General features: G+C 39.3%; 1 protein-coding gene across 18 annotated transcripts in view; it reads right to left on the reverse strand.

The window, feature by feature from the left end:
- The window catches only part of IPCEF1 (interaction protein for cytohesin exchange factors 1), a 172,277-nt gene that overhangs the window by 114,835 nt on the left and 37,846 nt on the right, over positions 1 to 19,596 (reverse strand). For all 18 annotated transcript variants that reach the window (XM_069598752.1, XM_069598766.1, XM_069598769.1 and 15 more), the window contains one exon: positions 12,777 to 12,820. The gene's annotated coding sequence lies outside the window, so the exon portion shown is untranslated. The remainder of the gene's footprint in view (positions 1 to 12,776; positions 12,821 to 19,596) is intronic.

Consider the following 19,596-nt stretch of genomic DNA (forward strand, 5'->3'; position numbering starts at 1 on the left):
CCACTGCAGATAAAGCCTCCAAAGTACCTGCCTCCTCTCCTGCACCAGTGACAGATGGAAGGAACTTCTAGGAGTCAGTCATTCTAGCATTCCAACTAGCTGTGTGCTGAGGATGGATTTATAAGATTTCTGATGGAAACCCAAGGAACCTCCTCAAAGGTCTGTGTAGCCCCAGTATGCTCCATCAGGTAAGAACAGGGCTTCCAGGCCTATGACAAGGCCACAGGAACCACTGGTAGCCCTTCTCACAAAGGATCAGTTATTAGGTCCGCTACGGGGTGTCCCAAAGTACATACACCCTGTTTGTCCACAGTGGCCGCTCCTAGTAACAACACCTGATCCCTAAATTCACTTCACTCCAGCCTGTATGGGGCGAGAGTAGATGCTGTGTGCTAAGATGGGCCAGACAAGAATGGCAAATGATCACCCTTCCCTTTCTACAATCGGCAGCTCTAAATTTCTCCACGTGACTTGCAGGCATATTTTCTCTCTCTGGAAGAAGGTACATGTTTCTGACTGTAGTATCCAGACTGTGTTTACACTGCTCTGAGGCAGCCTGTCACCTTAATTAAGCTTTACCCAACAACCCTCTTTCCACAAAAGTACGTAAGTATAACTCCATTGAACCCTCTTTCCACAAAAGTAAGTATAACTCCACGCAGCAGGGCCCTCTTCTATGGAACCATGGCAGGCTAGAAAGAAGCTAGAAAAACTATTACAAAACCTTCCTGCTGCTTGCACCCATTGCTCTGGAGTTGAACAAAAATTCCTCTTTTGTTTGGCTGATTCTTTCTTGGGAAATACTGCTTTGATGGGACTTAGGATTTTGCAAAATAGTGCATGAGGCCCCATCCAAAAACAGAGGTCATGACCATAAGGAGCTAACCTGCTGTGCATAAACACAGGAAAGGCTGCCTTAACCAAGGGGCTTCCAGGGTGGCACTAGTGGTAAGGAACCCACCTGCCAATGCAGGAGGAGGTGGTAAGAGATGCAGGTTCGATCCCTAGGTCAGAAAGATGCCCTGGATGAGGAAATGGCACCTTACTCCAGTATTCTTGCCTGGGAAATCCCACGCACAGAGGATCCTGGTGGGTTCATGGGGTCACAAAGAGTCGAACACAACTGAGCACATGAGCACAGGTACAGCCTTTATCAAAAAAAAAAAAGGCGACTTCTCTTAGATACAGTGACACTCGGCAAGATTCTCAAAAATTCTTTGCAGTCTTCACATCAACTCAGTAAAGTAACAATACCTACACTTTCACAAATAAAGAAACTGATATACAGAGCACCTAAACCAGCTACTTCACATGGCTAGTAAGTCATAAAGTCAAAATTTGAATTCAAGTCTTCAGACTCCCAGCTCGGGGTCCTTTGGATATTAGCAGTGCTGCCTCTTCTAATAAACTTTGCCTTTTCAACTTCTCCTTAACAGCATGCTTAGCTTTTCTGCAAACAGTAAATCTCATCACATTCTTAGAGAATAAATTGAGTGCCATAATTCTTGTAGACACTCCAGGCCAGGCATACAGTAGGCACCTAATAAATATCTGTTGACTTATTCTGACCCTCCCTCTACTTTAGGACAAGTTAGAGTAAATTTAAACAATTTACCAAATTTGAACAATTCAGAGAAGCTGTATGTGACTCACCACAATTGACATCTTTTACTCAAAGGGCTGACCTTCCCAGGTGGCTCAGTGGTAAAGAATCTGCCTGCCAATGCAGGAGACGTAAGAGACATGGGTTCAATCCTGGGGTTGCGAAGATCCTCTGAAGAAGGAAATGGCAACCCACTCCAGTATTCTTGCCTGGAGAATCCCATGGACAGAGGAGCCTGGCGGGCTACAGTCTATGGGGTTGCAAAGAGTCAGATACGACTGAGCGACAAAGCATGCACTCAAAGGGCTACAGATCAGCTGCCACGGGGTGATTTTGAAGGATCTGATCAGAAGGAATATAGTACCTGGAAAGAGACATCAGAGACTCAAACGCAGTTTGTGTTCAGATTAAGCACTCTTGCCAAGACTTCATTCATAAATGACGTAGGGCTCACTTCCTGGGTGCACTCCTAAATATCTGTATCAGTCTCTCAACAACCTTGATGCAAGTACCTGATTTTTGTGTCTGCTGACAAATTCTTGGTTAATGTCTCCAAAATTTTTAAAGAAGTATTAGAGGTCTTGCCAAGATGTATATCTATTTACTCTCTAAGAAGAGCTGTTAAATTATTAAACCCATTCGTGTGTGTGTGTGTGTGTGTGTGTGTGTGTGTGTGTGCGCACGCGCGCACGTGCTCAGTCGCTCAGTCATGTCTCTTTGTGACCCCCATGGACTGTTGTCCAACAGGCTCCTCTGTCCATGAGATTTCTGAGGCAAGCATACTGGAGTGGGTGGCCATTTCTTCCTCCAGAGGATTTTCCCCACCAGGACCAGGATTGAACCCGAATCTCCTGTGTCTCCTGCATTGCAGGCAGATTCTTTACCTGCTGAGCCAAAAGCCACTGTTAAATACCCCCAAATTGTAACATTTGTTGACACAATCCATGTACTGTTGCCTTCAGAACTAGATTAGCTATCTCTGGAATCATAATATATATGCAAAGAGACACCTAGTGGACAAATATATATGTACACTATTGAGCTTGAGACCAGAGACAGACTCAAAGATCATTCTGACTCTCTAATTTAACATGCTTTAGATTTCAATTGAGCAGTTTTTTAAACTACTGGAATCATAAAGCTGGATATCTAAGTTTTACAAAACATTTTATGTTCATTTCTATAGGAAATTTTTGCTCTTTTTTTGTGAGTGTGTTTTTTTTTAATTAGACTATCATTGACATAAAGTCCTGAGAAATAACACAAAAATGAGAGTAGAATGTAATTGACCAGCCACTTGTATTTCTCTGAACACATGTGTGCTTATTTTTGGTTTCCACCTCTTCACAGACCTTATGTATGAGATTTTCCATTGCCTTTGGGTTGTTTTATTCTTGCTTTTAATTAAGAAAAGCTTTTTTTTTTTTTTCCAGCCAGTTTCCTGTGGTCTGCCCAGCTTCCTGTGGCCTGCCCGCTCTCTTCATTTCATACTCCCTTCTCACCCACACCTCACCTACACAGTTTTATACCCATCTTCTCACATTCAACTTATACATGCACCTGCCACCCTCCCACTGCCCTAGATAATTTTAACCTCAAAAGTAAAAGTCTTGTCATCACAAGAAAGTAAGGAATTGTTTACCTATTCCTGACACCATTTTACTGAAATTTGGTTATGTCCAATGTTTGGAAATGTTTTATTAATTAAATAGATAAGTTAAATTTAAATCTGTATGAATGCATGGACTCCAACTTGTAGAATTTTAGCTCTGAAAAAGAAACACTCGTTCTTGAGGAAACCAGACAACATTTACAAAGTCCACTCACTCTGAGACTGCAGTACCAGGAAAAGCCAAGTCATGTGGAGTCCCAGGAGAACAAAGTGCCAGGAGAAGCAAGAACACAGATGTGTCATTGAAAAAGTGGTCTTGGAAGTGGGTCCTCCTGTCCTAACCACCCCAGCTGAAGCCACATGAAACAGATGAACAGCCAAGCCAAGCAAGTTCAGTTCAGCTCAGTCATTCAGTCATGTCTGACTCTTTGCAACCCCGTAGACTGCAGCATGCCAGGCTTCCCAAGCCAAGCCAAGCCAGCCCTTCCCAAATTCTGTCATGGGCAAACCAATGAGGTCCTCCATCATTTTCAACAAGCTCTTTCCTCCACAGCGTATTTGATAGCAGAATCTTGAACCTTTTCTTGGATATTAGGACTATACTAATGATTCTCAACATTGTGTCAGAGGTGCTCATTTTAAAATAGTAAGAATTACAATAATTAAAAAATAAGAAATTAAGATCATCTATTTTCAGTAAATATGGTTTTACATGTTGTTGTGGAACAACAACAATGATTTTACACGTGGAAAAGAATCAACACAAATTATTTAAACTAAAAGTGGATGTAGAAGGCTTGCTAGATACGAGCCCAGTACGTAAAAACTAATAACTTTCTACATTCAAGCAACAAAAAGCATGAAAATAAAATTTGTAAGAAGATATGCATATAGCAACATCATTAAACCCCAAATCTGTTGGAATGAATCTAACAAAAGATGTGTAATACTTCTATGAGGAAATCTATAAAACATTATTGGAAGAAATGTAAGAACATCTAAAGAAATGGAAGGCTAGGTCACATTCATTAATTAGAGGACTCAGTTGCAAAGATGACTACAGTTAGTGCTTTTTCGTTGCTGTTATTTTTATATCTTACAGCCATAGGATATTATTTTACCTCTTATTTTAAAATTTTTGTTGTTTTGTCTTTCATTTTAGATCTATAATCTACTTGCAATTGAATTTTGATTCTGGTTAGTTTTATTTTTCAAATTAATAACTAATCGTCTCAGCATCATTTATTGAAAATACTGTCATTTCGTTATCTAATCATAAAGGAGAAACTTGGTAAGTTGGAACCCTAAAATTAAGAATTTACATTTTCCAAAAGACAACATTAGGGACAGTAAAAGCAAGAAAATGAATGAGAAAAGATATGTGCAGTATATATAAACTATACAAGGCTATATACCAAAATGCATAAAGAACTCCTATGAATCAGTCAGAAACACAGAAAAACCCAAAAGAAGAATGAAAAAGGTCTTAGGCATTTCACAAAGGAGGATATCAATTAGTAAATATATGTATGAGAAGGTGCTAAGCCTCATTAACAATCAGTGAAATGAAAGGCAAACCTACAAAGAAACATCATTAAACATCCATCAAAATCATGACATTTTAGAAGACTGACAATAGCCAGTACACTGTAAAGCCAATGAAAACAATCAAACACTGCTGCTGGAAGTGTGAATTAAGACAACCTAACTGGCAAAATCTGCTAAAGCTAACCAGTACAGCCCATGACCCATCAATTTTATTCTTAAGTATACGTGCATCAGATATGCATGCACACAAAAGTTGAAAACGTATATAAGAAGGTTTCTAGCAACTTTATTGATAATAGCAAAATGTTTTTAAAAATCCAAATGTCTACCAACAGGAAAGTGGATAAATAAACTGTGGATTGGTCACACATGGAATACTACTTAGCAATAAAAAGGAGGTAACTCATCTCACAGTCTTATAATGAGAGAAAGAAATCGGATATCGAGGAAGATAAATGGCATGATTCTTTTTATACAAAATAATAAAACTGGCAAAACTAGACCTCAGTGTTTAGCAAAGTACACTTGGGTCATAAAATTATACAGAAATGCAAGGAAGCAAGGATCACAAATGGCAGGAAAATGGTTACCTTTAAAAGAAAGCAGGGATTATTTATTAGAAGGGGCACAAAAGGTGTCCTGGGGTCCCAAGAGTATCCTTTCTTGACTCAAGTAGTGGTTACAAGAATTTTTTCTGTGTGATAAATCAAGCTATTCAAATTAGTTTTGCACACTCTTCTCTGTTAATGTTATATTTAATATAAGTTTTATTTCAAAATAAAATGTAAGAATTAGCAATATGTTATCTAAAAAGGATATGACATGTTAAATTAAAAGATAGATATCCAGGCAAACATAAACTAAAAGAAAGCTGTGATGACAATTTTAATATCTGAAAATATAAAATTCATGATAAATGTATACTTTTATAACAAAAACTAAGACTGGAAAATATAACCAACATAAACAGATAAATACATTGTCTTAAGAAACCACAACTCAGAACTTGAAAGAGAAATATATAACTTAACAATTATATATATGTTATAGATAACACAAATAAAATGTCATAGTTTATTGACATTAAACTATATCAATAGCTTAAGCAGACAATAAATAAACAGAATGTAGATGATACAAATTAGCAAATTTATATACACAAAATTCTATACTTGAGAAACAAAGGATAAAAGCTCATTTTCAGAATACACCATATTTGTCAATAATTGATAAAAGTACTATATTACAAAGAAGTCTTGATACATTTCACAAAGTCAATTTAACACAGACTATGTTCTCTGACTGCAATGCATTAATTATAGAAATTAATAGTGAAAACTTTAGCCCCTGGTGGCTCAGATGGTAAAGAATCTGCCTGCAATATGGGAGACCCGGGTTCAATCCCTGGGTTGAGAAAATTCCTGGAGTAGGAAATGGCAACCCACTCCAGTATTCTTGCCTGGAGAACTCCCTGGACTGAAGAGCCTGGCAGGCTATAGTCCATGGGGTAGCAAAGAGTCAGACACGACTGAGTGACTAATGCCACTAATAATGAAAACATAGCTTTAAAAAGTCTGTATGTCTGGATACTAAAACTTGCATTACTTAAAGAAAAAACTGGATAATCAACAAGGACTTGTGTATAGCACAGGGAACTCCACTCAGTATTCTACGAAACAATAACTGATGTGGGAAAAGAATCTGACAAAGAATGGATATGTGTACATGCATATAACTAAGCCACTTTGCTGTATACCTGAAACTAACACAACACTGTAAACCAACTATACCCCTATATAAAGATAAAAATTTAACCTTAAAAATATTTGAAAATTTTAATGGATTAAAAAGAAAATGGGAAATAATTGGAATTTATCATCACCAAAAACACTACATATCAAAAGTTGTAGGAAACACAGCTAAAGCATTTTTCAAAGGAAAATTTATACCTTAAATTCATTTATCAAACCACAAGAGGAATAAAAACAGATTAAGAGCTTAACAAAGAAACTAGAAAAATAGCAAAATAACAAACCCAAGGAGGAGATAGCAAAAATAAAGGCAGAAATCAATAAAATAGGAAAATATAGAGAAGATTAATAAAACACAAAGCTAATTCTTTAAACAAAAATTAGTAAAGTAGAAATTCAACAAGACTGATAAGGGGGAAAAATTAGATGCAAATAAAAGCTCCTGAGTTATAGCTCTTAACCTACCAATTATTCAGCCTGAAATTGTTAACATCAAAAAATGTCATTCAAATGCAGAAAAATAGTTAAGAAAAAATCTAATATAGAGATATTACCCAATTATCCATCTTGGAATCTGCTCTCCTGAAAGAAATAAAATATTCTTTGCCAAAGTCTAACATTTTTCCATACATTGATCAGTGGGAGTAAAAATATAATTGAAAATGAAATAAATTATTCATAAAATCAGAGAAAATTATTTTCCCTATAATTTTTGAGGCAAAATTGCCTAACATTTAAAAACTAATTATATCATATACAATTCAAAAATCAAGCAAATTGGAAAATTACCATCTGGTTTCAGATCTGCTGCTTTCTTCCACCTATTAATCTCAGGCCCTTTAAATACAGGCCCCCATTTCTCAAATCCTTCACTAGAAGGATCTTTTATTGACTATTTACTAATTTTTGTCTGACCGGCATCTTTTACTTCAAGAAATTGCCTCTTTCCCTTCAGTGTGACTCTGTTAATCATATGGCTCGACATTCCCACACAGGAGCAAGTATATGGCTTAGGTTTGCCAACCATTCATTCATTCAGCAAATAGGTACTGGCTGATCATATGCCAGGCAGTCTAACAGACTGAAGATACAATATTGAACACAACAGATAAAACCTCCTGCCCTCAAGGGATCTACAAACGTGGGAGCAGACAAACAAGATAAGTAAGTAAAACAAATGGTATATCAGGTGGAGATAAACAGGGAAAAATAAAATAATACAGAGTATCACAGAGGGTTGTGATTTTTAAATAGATGAGTAGAAATGGACTCACTAAATAGCTGACATTTGGGTAAAGACTTGAAAGACGTCAAGGAACAGCCAATGGCTACTCGAGGGTGAAGCAGCCCAGGTTTAGGGAACGGTCAATGCAGTGGCCCCAGGTTGGGATTGGGTGTGTGTCTGGCCTGTTGAGGCATAACAAGGAGTCCAACAGTGTAGGCTGAGTAAGGAATGGAAAGAGAGCACAGCAGATGAGGTCAGAGGGGTCATGGGAGGTCACAGCATGCAGGTCTTGGTGGTTGTTTTTTTTTCTTTTTTTTGCATTAGGAATTATCATTTTTATTTTAAATTTAAAATGAAATTTGAATTGAGAATTATATAAATTATATAAATTACATAAATCTAGTAGGTGTGAGTACTGGGTCTGAACTAAGGTCATATATAGTGACAAAGACCAACTGATTCTCCTTTGTTAGCATCACTGATAGAAATTGATCTCTTTTCCATTCTCATTACTTCAAAGTGTAGTTCATCCCATCATCACCTGGCCTGGACCACTTTAGTTGATTCCCCCTATCTTGGTTCCTATGTTTCCATTTCATCTTCAATCCTGCTACAGATAAACCTTTCTAAGATCTGACCATGTTACTCATCAATTAAAAGCCCTTCCAAGGCCTCTCATCAGCTCTATGACAGGGTACAAATCTGTCCATGTGGCCCTCCGTGATCTGCATCCCTCATCTCTCTTGTATCATCTTTTAGATCTTGGCGGTCTTTCAAGTGATGGTTGAAGATTCTAGCTTTCCTTGAAATGAAACAGGCAGGTTTTGCAGGGTTTTGATCTGACAAACACATTAGCAGCTCTGGCTCTAACACTGAGAGAGACTGAAGGGAGGGAGAATATAAACTGAGGAACTAGTTAAAATTTGCCTGAGGTCATCCCAAGAAGATGCGAGAATGTCTTGAGCCCAAGCAGAAGCAGTAGAGGTGGTAAGAAGTAGATGGACCAAAATACTTAACTTTTTTGACACAATGACCCATTCAGAAAGGAGTACCAACTCAGGCTACTGAGGAAATTCTTCTGGGAGTATTAGGTTAAGATTTGTCCTTTTATTCCTGGGATTTTAGTCATGACACAACACAAGCCTGGAGTTAACAGCGGCCATCTTGGTTACCTGGTAGAGAGACTAGAAAATGAAACCAAAAGAGTGGGAAGCAGAACACAAAGAGGGAAAAAAATCTTCCACTGCCGCGAAATGCTGAATCGGATATGTTCCCAAAGATGCGCACTGGAATCTTGTTGTTTAGTTGCTAAGCTGTGTCTGACCCTTTGCAACCCTATGGACTGTAGACCATCAGGCTCCTCTGGCCACGGGCTTTCCCAGGCAGGAACACTGGAGTGGGCCGCATTTCCTTCAGCAGGGGATCGTTCCAACCCAGGAATGAAACCTGCGCCTCCTGCACCGGCAGGCAGATTCTTTACCATTGAGCCACCAGGGACATGTCTTATGAAATTTCAGAATTCCTAAGAGATACAGGAAATTCTTAACGTTTATAGACAAGATTAAAAGGTATTATCTACACAGAAACAAAATAAGAATGACATCAGTTTTCTCATATGCAACATGGGATGTCAAAGATACTGGAGCTTTGCCTTGAAAGTTCTAAGCGAAAATAAATTTTCTCCATAAAATTCAATACCTAGTCAAACACACAATCAATCATGAGGTCAAAATACCTTTTCAGACATGTTTATTCCCCATGTACACTATATAAAAGTATTGCCTGGTAAAATACTCTAATAAAGTGAAAAGGAGAAAACCATGATATTAAGATTCAGGGAAAGCTGAATAATGGGAAAAAATTATGAAAGACAACCTATCAAAACTATTCTTAGTTTCAAATTCCTTGCTTGATATCCCATGAATTAATTTTGCAATCAAACCTCTGTGTTTAGAGTTACATTTAATTTCAAGTAATGGTTTTGTTTAGAAGAAATAATAGATATTATTAATAAAACAAATAGAGTCTATAGACATCTAAACATTCGAGGGCCATTTTTTCCCATTGTCTATTTTATCTGCTGCTGCTGGTAAGTCGCTTCAGTCATGTCCGACTCTGTGCGACCCCATAGACGGCAGCCCACCAGGCTCCCCCATCCCTGGGATTCTCCAGGCAAGAACACTGGAGCGGGTTGCCATTTCCTTCTCCAATGCATGAAAGTGAAAAGTGAAAGTGAAGTTGTGTCCGACTCTTCGCGACCCCATGGACTGCAGCCTACCAGGCTCCTCCGTCCATGGGATTTTCCAGGCAAAAGTACTGGAGTGGGGTGCCATCACCTTCTCTGGTCTATTATATCTATATCATCCCTAAATTCCTTGTCAGTAATACTTGCTCTATTTTCCCCAACCTAAAGTCAGCAAGTAAAAAAACATGAAATTAATTTTAAAAGATTAAAATTGCTCACCAAAGGAAAGCATATTAAAATATAAAGAATTAGAGAGGTGACAGAATTAGAAAGTTGTTTCATATATGTGCCAAGTACAAGGATTTCCAGCAAAATTCATCAAAGAAGAAATGACTGGTGCTCACTGTAACTGGTTTTCCTCTCCTCTCTGCCCCCCGAAGAAGACTTCCAGCCCCATGTGGTGAGCAGCGGCCATATGCCTAGTTCTGGCCGATAGTGGAGGTGATGTGCAACACCTCCCGTCTGGAGACGAGTGTGAGTCCTCCACGTGCTCTCTTCTGCTGTCACAGCAAACCCTGAGGCCACCTGCTGCCATGGTGATGCCACAAGGGGTGGAGCTTCATCAGCTTACATGCCTGAGTGACTGTGTGGAGTAGGGGAGCCCTCCCCTTCTCATGCCAACTAGTATTGAATATACAGTGTAAATAAGAAATTAAAGTTTCTTGTGTAAAGCCACTGAGCCTTCAGAGTTAATCTGCTACCATGGCACAGCCTAGCATGGCCTGATAAGGGTTATTTTGCCTTTCTAACCATTAACAAAAGACTTCTCTAATTTACTTAAGTTAGGTGTAAATTTTTCTCTTGTAAAGTAAACTGACATATACCCAAGGTAGTTAATCCCTTTTTTGAACACGTTAGTAGAAGGTGTTTGATTAGCAAAGACATTGACATTTCTACTGAGGACCATAAGCTCAGAAAAAAATGTCTGAAATAAGAACTGTTTTGCTTCCTGAGTAAGCTTATTTCTCTCCTCCCCCTTTTCCTCACTCTCTACAAACAATAAATGCAGAATGTTTTCTGGGAAAATGGTCCATTAATTTGTGCAAGTAATCTCAAATGATTTCAAAATATTCAGCGAATACCTATCAGTTTTAGAATCAGATTCTGTCCTTAGAAAGCTACATTCATATTTTGAACCAAAATTTAAGAAAGCACAAATATCATTAACCAGTTAAAATAACAGCCCCAATGTTAACCTGCAGCCTCAATAATTTGAAGAGGTTGCAGATTCTGTTTCAAAGAATATGTAAGTAATTCCTCAGCTAGCCACTGTCTCTTTGAAATTTAGTCCCTACCCCTGTTCACACTGGTATGCATGCATGCACGCTATGTTGCTTCGGTTGTGCCCAACTCTTTGTGACCATATGGACTGTAACCCTCCAGGTTCCTCTGTCCATGGGATTCTCCAAGCAAGAATACTGGAGTGGATTGCCATGCCCTCCTCCAGGGTCAAAATGGTATATTTTGTACAAAAGAATTACAAGTCTTCAAGAAGAAAGAAACATATGTGGTAACTACTCCTTCACTGCCAGAACAGATTTTAACATAGAGTCTATTTTAAAATAAGTCAAGAAATCCTTGGAGTCTAAGTTGTTTTTCCATTAGAAGTCTGAGACTTGGCCCTACATATTTCTGTTCTGGAAAAACTCTATTGACATTCTGAATCACCTGGAAACATAAATTAACATTGAGTAGGTCTTAGAACATAATATTCATAGGCACAGCAAAAAAAAAAAAAAAAAGAACAAGAAAAAATACATCTGTGTTCAAAATATATTCACACAAAACTTCACAATATTCACTGCCCAGTAGGAATACATCAAAATAATTAGAAAAGCATTCTGTACTTAAAAACTCTGTGAAGACTACTGGTGGGAAAGTAAAATGACAACAATTGCTGTGGAAAACAATACAGAGGTGCCTTAAGAAATTAAAAATAGGATTACCATACAGTTCATCAATTTGACTTCTGAGTATGTAGTCACAAGAATTGAAAGCAGAAGCTCAAAGAAATATTTGTACATCCATGTTTATAATAGCATTATCCACAATAGCTCAAAATATGGATGCAACCGATAAACAGATGAATGGATAAGCAAAATACACACAATGGAATATTATTTGGTCTTAAATAGGAAGGAAATTCTGCAAAATGCTACAACATAAAAGCCCTGAGGACGTTATGTTATGAGAAATAAACCAGTTACAAAAAGACAAACACTGTATGATTCCACTTATATGAAATATTTAGAGTAATCAAAACCATGAGATAGGAAGAATAACGCTTGTTATACTGGTGGGAGGGGCTGGTGGGAGGAGGAAAGGGGAGAGTTATTGTTTAATGGGCAGAAAGTTTCAGCTCTACAAGATGAAAAGGGCTCTGAGAAATGGTGGTAATTTATATGTGGGCATCTAGTTTCTTATAAAATAGATTCTTCACATAATTATCGTTTTATGGTATTTGATAGTTATGGTACATTCCTGACCACTAAAGGGATCAAACAAGATAATTCCATAAATAAACTATTTTGCTAAACAGCTCTCTTACTGAAAAGTAATCACTATCAAGAATCCATTTTCAGGTCCTCAAGAAAATCCAGAGGACCAAATACAACTGGTTATCTATTAATTCTATTAGCTTCTCTCTGCATTAATCCTACCATGGGAATAAATATACCTAGGCTATTACAACTTGCTTCACAAATTAGAATAACAAAGTAGAGTACAGGCTGTTCAAGTCACAGATATCACTAAGAGAAAGAATTAGTTCTGAAAAGTTCTCAATTACATACCAAAAAGCTATGAGGGTCCTTGTTCCAGTTCCGTTGCTTCAGATCTGTACAAGAAAAAGTCAAGAAAGTGGTCATCAGATTTCTGCCAGGACAACTGCATGGGAGGAGGTCAACGTCCTACCACATCAACCCCAAGAAAAGGCAACAAAATAGCAACTTTCTAACTGTAATGACAACAACCACAACTTCGTTTTCTATGTCTGTGAGATTATTTCTGGTTTGTAAGTAAGTTTATTTGTATCATATTTTATATTCCACATACAAGTAATATCATATGATATTTGCCTTCCTCTGTCTGACTTCACTTAATATGACAATATCTAGTCCATCACTACAGTAAAAAGTCCTCCATTTTCATATCAAACACAACCAGACATCCTTTTTTCCTCTTCCACAGGCTGCACTGCACTTTGCTCACACTTCGTGGCTTAAATTTCTAGTTTTGTTATTTTAAACTGCAAGGTAATGTGATGTTATGTTTTATCTAAATATTTTCCAAGTACAATGATTTGAAATTATAACAGCTCACCAGAAGCAATGTAAAAGTAGATGAATGTTAGCGGTACTGAATGCCAAGTCACTGGCTTCTGTTCATGTTTGTATTTGGTGCACCTAGCAGTAAGCCAGCCATCTTTCTCCCCACAACAAGACTCCATGTCACTTCCTTCTGCTTTTCAAAGCAGTGAAAACAGCACTGTTTCACTGCTGTGGTAATCAGCATTTGTACAAGAACTTCTTAGAAATGATATATTAAATCAGTTGTAAAAAAAATTTTTTTTACTCTTGGACCTCACAATCCTAGTATTGTTTGGTTGAAGGCCAACTCAAGAAAAGTTGGGGTATCAGTGCATGTAACTTGCTCAGAGCCAGGAGGATGGATCTCTAGGCAGACATTCCAGCCGGAAACAGCACAAACAGGTTTTCCCATCAAGAGCACTCATGGGCGTAAAAGCCAGACAAGTTTTATAGTAATACTGAAATTTAAAAAGTAATACCACCCATGTCTAGGTAAATGTGACTGCAGATGCTTATCTGGGTGATATTTGGACTCAGATGTACTGATGAAATCATTTTGAGTTTAGGAAGATCTTAAAGAAATTGGGTGCTATTTTCCACTGGTTAAAACCACTTCACCACCTCCAGAAAGCCTCACACTGAGAGGACAGATTAAGATCCATTTACTCTTCCACCCAGGCACAATTTCTCTGACACTCAACGCTTTGAATATCTCATTTCAAAAGAACAGGGTAATTTCAAATGCCTGAATAATGAGTGCGATATTTCACCCTTATCCAGTGCTCAGTGTCATAAGGAAGCAGAGACAGAATCCTGAAAATACCCAAAGAAGGAACAAAATTCTCCTTTCAACTTCCACAGAATGCTGCAACGGTAACATCATTTTCTTTCTGAGTTGGCATATCATGCACCCCCTGCAAGAAAAATCTATATCTTAGCCTTAGGAAAAGCATTATTCTTATCCTTCATTTGAATTCATTATGTAGGTCAAATACAGTAAAGAAAGCTGCATTTGAAGACCATGCCTTGAATATATAAATTGCAGCCAGACAGAAAGAGTGGATGAAAAATGTTTCAGCAGTGAAGTCTTTAATAAAACATGTACCATCCATTTTCCCCCCACCAATTCTCAACAGACTCCCATTGTCTTCAAACAACAATAAGAGAAGCTGTCTGCAGTTAATTTAATCATTGTCATTTCCTAAGAAATAAGGACTGATGTCTATTGAAAATTATTCCAATTATGTCTTTGAAAATGAGTTCAAAACTGTTCAAATGACTGCTTTCAATACTATATTAACCTCCACCAAATGTTATTAGTTATTCTTACAATCTTCTTAGAGAAAAAAGAAAATGACATTACTGCCTAACTTTTTTTTATTCAGTAAAAATTCAAACTGGAGATTTCACAATCATTTTAAAAATTTTGCTCAAATCTGGTCTACTTTAGGATTACTCTAACCCTTTTCGATGACATCCCAAGAAGTAATTTCTCTGATTAAAAACAAAAACATGGCCAAATCCATTTTATTGTACCAAATAAAATCAATGCTCTGCAATTACTTGAAAATAAGTAGAAGATAAGCAGAGAGAAGGCATCTCACAAAAAGAACGAAACAATAATGAAAATCACAGTGTCCATGTGTGCTGAGTCTCTTCAGTCGTATCTGACTCTTTGCAACCCTATAGGCTGTAGCCAGTCAGGCTCCTCTGTCCATGGATTCTCCAGGCAAGATTACTAGAGTGGGTTGCCATGCCCTCCTCCAGGGGACCTTCCTGACCCAGGGATCAAACCCACACCTCTTACATCTCCTGCATAGGCAGGCAGGTTCTTTACCACTAGTACCACCTGGGAAGCCTCCCCATGGACTGCAGCCCACCAGGCTCCTCTGTCCATGGGACCGTCCAGGCAAGAGTACCAGAGTGGGTTGCCATTGCCTTCTCCAGAAAATCTTAATAGCCAAAGTCTATTAAGCCCTGATTATTATTTCATTTTTGTTTATGCGAGGTGCTATACATGCATTCATCATGTAGTTTTCACAACAACTCTGTAAAGTTGATGCCGTTTTTATTCCCATTGTACTGATGAAGACGAATGTCTTGAAATGTGCAGCTCTGGCCTGGCTGGCGTCCACTACTCTGTGGACAGTTGCCACCCCAATGCTCATAGGTGGCTCCCTGTGCTACCCCAAACCCCTAACAAACCCCCTACATGTCTGTTTTTAATCAGTACTTTGATGAGGGCTCTCCATACAGGCACACATTTTCAGTTGACTGTATTTCTCTCTCCAGAACCCAGATACCCTGGAAGAGGGATTGTGTGGGGAGGTGTAGAGAACAGGGAGGATCCAGGTCAGTGACCTCTGCATCCACAACCCAACCTCCTCTCATGAGGCCAAACTTCCCTCATCTCAGCTTTTTCCAGGTACCCAGGGCTCTCTTTCCCTAAAGCTCCATCACACTCCTTAGAAATGCCCATGAGTACAGATTCATTTGTGTCCACTTCCTGCACCTAGAAAAACTCGCCTTCTCTTCCTCTCCCTGACCAAAGTATGTATTCCATATAAAATGCTGGCTTGTGAATATCAGCCTCAGTGGTTTAGAGTGAAGACAAAGGAACATTAAAGTAGAAGAGGCTGTGGGCCCCCTCTAGCCCAGCTGCTTTTGGAAGCTTTCTCTCCATCACTCGAGTCTGCCATGTCTAAACCAAAACTGCAGATAAGTTCAGCCCCTCTTTCCCAGGGCTCTTGGACCCCATGCACTGCACCTGGACATGCCTCTGAGTCCTTTCTGAAGCTGCCCAGTTGTTCACCAGATGCTCTCTGCCAGCCAGGAGTGACCCTGCTATGACATGCACACATACATTAGCGGTTGGTTGGTTGCAGCGTAACTTTGCCAATTGTGTCGGCCAACTCTCATCCTGACGGGGTTCAAGAGACTGTGTTCCATGAAGGAAGTAAAGTTCATGACTTTCAGACTTTTCTGGGCTTTGATATGCTGTGAACTCTGGGTACACTTGATGAGAATGAAAGGAAGCACAGGGAGAAAGAAAAGAAAGGGGAAGAGAGCGATTTGGACAGTGAGTTATTGTAGGTCTTGGACCAGCCAGAAGGCAGCAGGGGGCCAGGCATGAGAGGTCAGGGAAAGAAGCTGCCACAGAAGAGGATCTGAAGACAGACAAACACACAACACAGAAGTCACTTCTCAGCTTTACCATTCCCTATTCTGCTCCTCCCAGAGGCTGAAATTACACCTTTTACCTGTGTGCACCCTCCCGTAAGTTTCAACATGCATGCGTGCATGCTAAGTTGCTTCAGTCGGGTTTGACTCTATATGACCCTATGGACTGTAGCCCACCAGGTTCCTCTGTCCATGGGATTCTCCAGGCAAGAATGCTAGAGTAGATGGTCATGCCCTTCTCCAGGGGATCTTCCCAACCCAGGGATTGAACCACATCTCTTACGTCTCCTGCATTGGCAGGCGGGGTCTTTACCACTAACGCCAAAGTTCCAACACACACCCTAGAAACTCACATGAGCACAAATTCACTTATGTCAACTTCCTGACCTAGGAAGACTCCTCTTCTGTGCCTCTCTCTGAACACAGTGGGTATTCTGCATTAAACGCTGGTTCATGAATGTCAGTATCAGTGGTTTACAGGAAAGAAGGAACATTAAAGTAGGAGAGGCTATCAGGACCTTCCCACCTACACCCTGCCCCACTCACCTCCTGATGGTGGGACGGAGGGTGGATGAACGAGATGCAGATGCTAAATGCAGGTTATACAAGAAGCTTTCCCCTTCTCTTTCCTGTTGGTCTAAAGTCACTACATTTCTAATCGCTTGGCCTTTCTTGCAAGAGCAAGCTCCTGATTCACCACCCCTACCAACAGCATGGACTTCCCCAGTGGCTCAGCCCTAAAGAATCCACCTGCAATGGTGGGTGGGGAAGATCCCCTGGAGGAGGGCATGACAACCCACTCCAGTATTCTCGCCTGGAGAATCCCATGGACAGAGAAACCTGGTGGGCTACAGTTCATAGGGTCACGCAGAGTCAGATGCAACTGAAATGACTGAGCATGCATGCCCACACCCAGAGCATGGGCTTCCCAGGTGGCGCAGTGGTGAAGAACCCACCTGCCAATGCAGTAGATGAGGATTCCATCCCTGGTCGGGAAGATCCCCTGGAGAAAGAAGTGGAAACCCACTCTAGTATTTCTGCCTGGGAAATCCCATGGACATAGGAGCCTGGTGGGCTACAGTCTACAGGGTAGCAAAAGAGTCAGACCACAACCTAGTGACTAAACAACAACAACAACAACCACGAGCATATTTTTAAACCTGAAGTTGATGGGCAAGTCCGACATGATGCCTATTATTGAGTGTTCAAAGGAACAAAGTATCTTCAGGACGTTTGTCCACCATGTCCTTGTTCCAAGGTGGCTCTGCCCATAAGCACAGCATCAATTCCACTTTTTATGTTTTTGATAGTAAAACATATATATTCACATAGTTTTAAATTTAAAATGCAAAAGAAAAACATTAACAAAAGAAAACAAAAATCATCCATGAGCCCAACTCCAGAGATAACCCGCTCTTTACTTGTTGTGTTTTCCTGCTTCATTTTCTTCTATTCATTTGGAAAATTTGGAATGTAACCAGGGATATTCTATACATACAGCTTTGTGTCTACAAAGCCTCAACTCAGAGCTCTGTGCAAATGGGGATTAGAGCTAATATTTGAGCTACTTGACAAGTCACATTTAGATCCTTTAATCACAGCAGAGGCCCTGACATTCCACTAACTTTATCAGGCATGTATGAGATTTTGGACAGCACCCTAATGAGCCGTAATGCTCTGAAGAGCATTCTTTTCTTATCTTGGTTTTTGAGCAGGAGGTCCTAGGGTGCAGAACAATGTAAAAGTCCACATGGACATTTTCAACATTTGAAAGCAGCACATAAAGCACAGAAGTGCTTTTGAGAACAAGACCAATAACTTATAAGGTTCAATGATTGGTGCCATATCAAGTGTTCATTGTTCAACATTTCTGTGTTCTTTGAGGGGGAAAGCTACATAATGACAGAAAGCAAAGATTGTTTCTCTCAAAATTCACTGAAAAACATCAGATTCAGGATCAACTGGTTCTAGAGAACTATGGAAAATATAGAAAAACTTTCTTAGAAAAAACATTGGGGATATATTAGAAAACATACTATGATGATATTTCACATACACACCACTTGATTTAACAATTTCTTAAACTGTCCCCAAAATGTCTTTTTAGAATTGGTTTGTAAAGACCATCTTAATAACAAACTAAATTTAGGCCAACAGCTTAACTCTAACTTCCCAAACATTTCATGAGTTATTATAATCAATTATAGCATCTCCAATCAAGAGAACATTTTAATTTGTTCATACAAGAAACTGACTGCACCCAGTTAATTCAACTGAAAAAAAAAAAAAAAGATGCAAGCCCAAAGAAAGCAAAAGAAATGGAGAGCAATCTTTCTGTAAAGAGTGAAGAATATCTCTTCTCCTTTCAATAGAAAATGAGTAATTCCTATTAAGGTTATCAGCATCATCAGGAGGAGAAAAATTTTCCTCATCTTTCTGTCTTGGCTGTCTTGAGCCTGAACTCTCTGAGGACACTTACTAGAAGGTTCTAAGGAGGTGTTACAAAAATGGCCACAGCCATATATATTGGCAGCCCTTGGAGTAGGTGGAGGGTTGTTCACTGTTTAGTTTAGAATCGTGTCTGACTCTTTGTGACCCTATGGACTGTAGCCTGCCAGGTCCATGGGATTTCTCAGGCAAGAATACTGGAGCAGGTAGCCATTTCCTCCTCCAGAGGATCTTCCTGACCCAGAGATTGAACCTGCATTTCATGCATTGCAGGGCAGATTCTTCACCACTGAGCCGCCTGGGAGAGAGGAGAGCAAAAAACTCTTATGAGGTTGAGCTGCAACTTACGAGTTCAGAGAGCAGGCATACAGAGAGGGATATACTTGTTTTGTTGTTGCTGGAATATATATGTTGCTTGCACTCTCTTTGTACAATTAGGTTACTGCCAGCTGTTCAATGTGGTAATAACTTCCAGTAATACTCTGTTTTCCACTGGCCAACTCACCTGGCACAGTCATATGATGGCTCAGGACCAGAGATCATATCATAGCGTAAATAGGTCTCTCTGCGTCTCTCTGTGTCTATGACAAGTGAAGGGAAACAGGGTTTCAAATAAACCTGAAGCAAGTTTGGGGAAAATCCTTCCAAATTTTAAAGCTCACGGTCGAATGAAACA

Source organism: Ovis canadensis, chromosome 8 (genome assembly GCF_042477335.2).
Source record: "Ovis canadensis isolate MfBH-ARS-UI-01 breed Bighorn chromosome 8, ARS-UI_OviCan_v2, whole genome shotgun sequence".
NCBI lineage: Eukaryota > Metazoa > Chordata > Mammalia > Artiodactyla > Bovidae > Ovis > Ovis canadensis.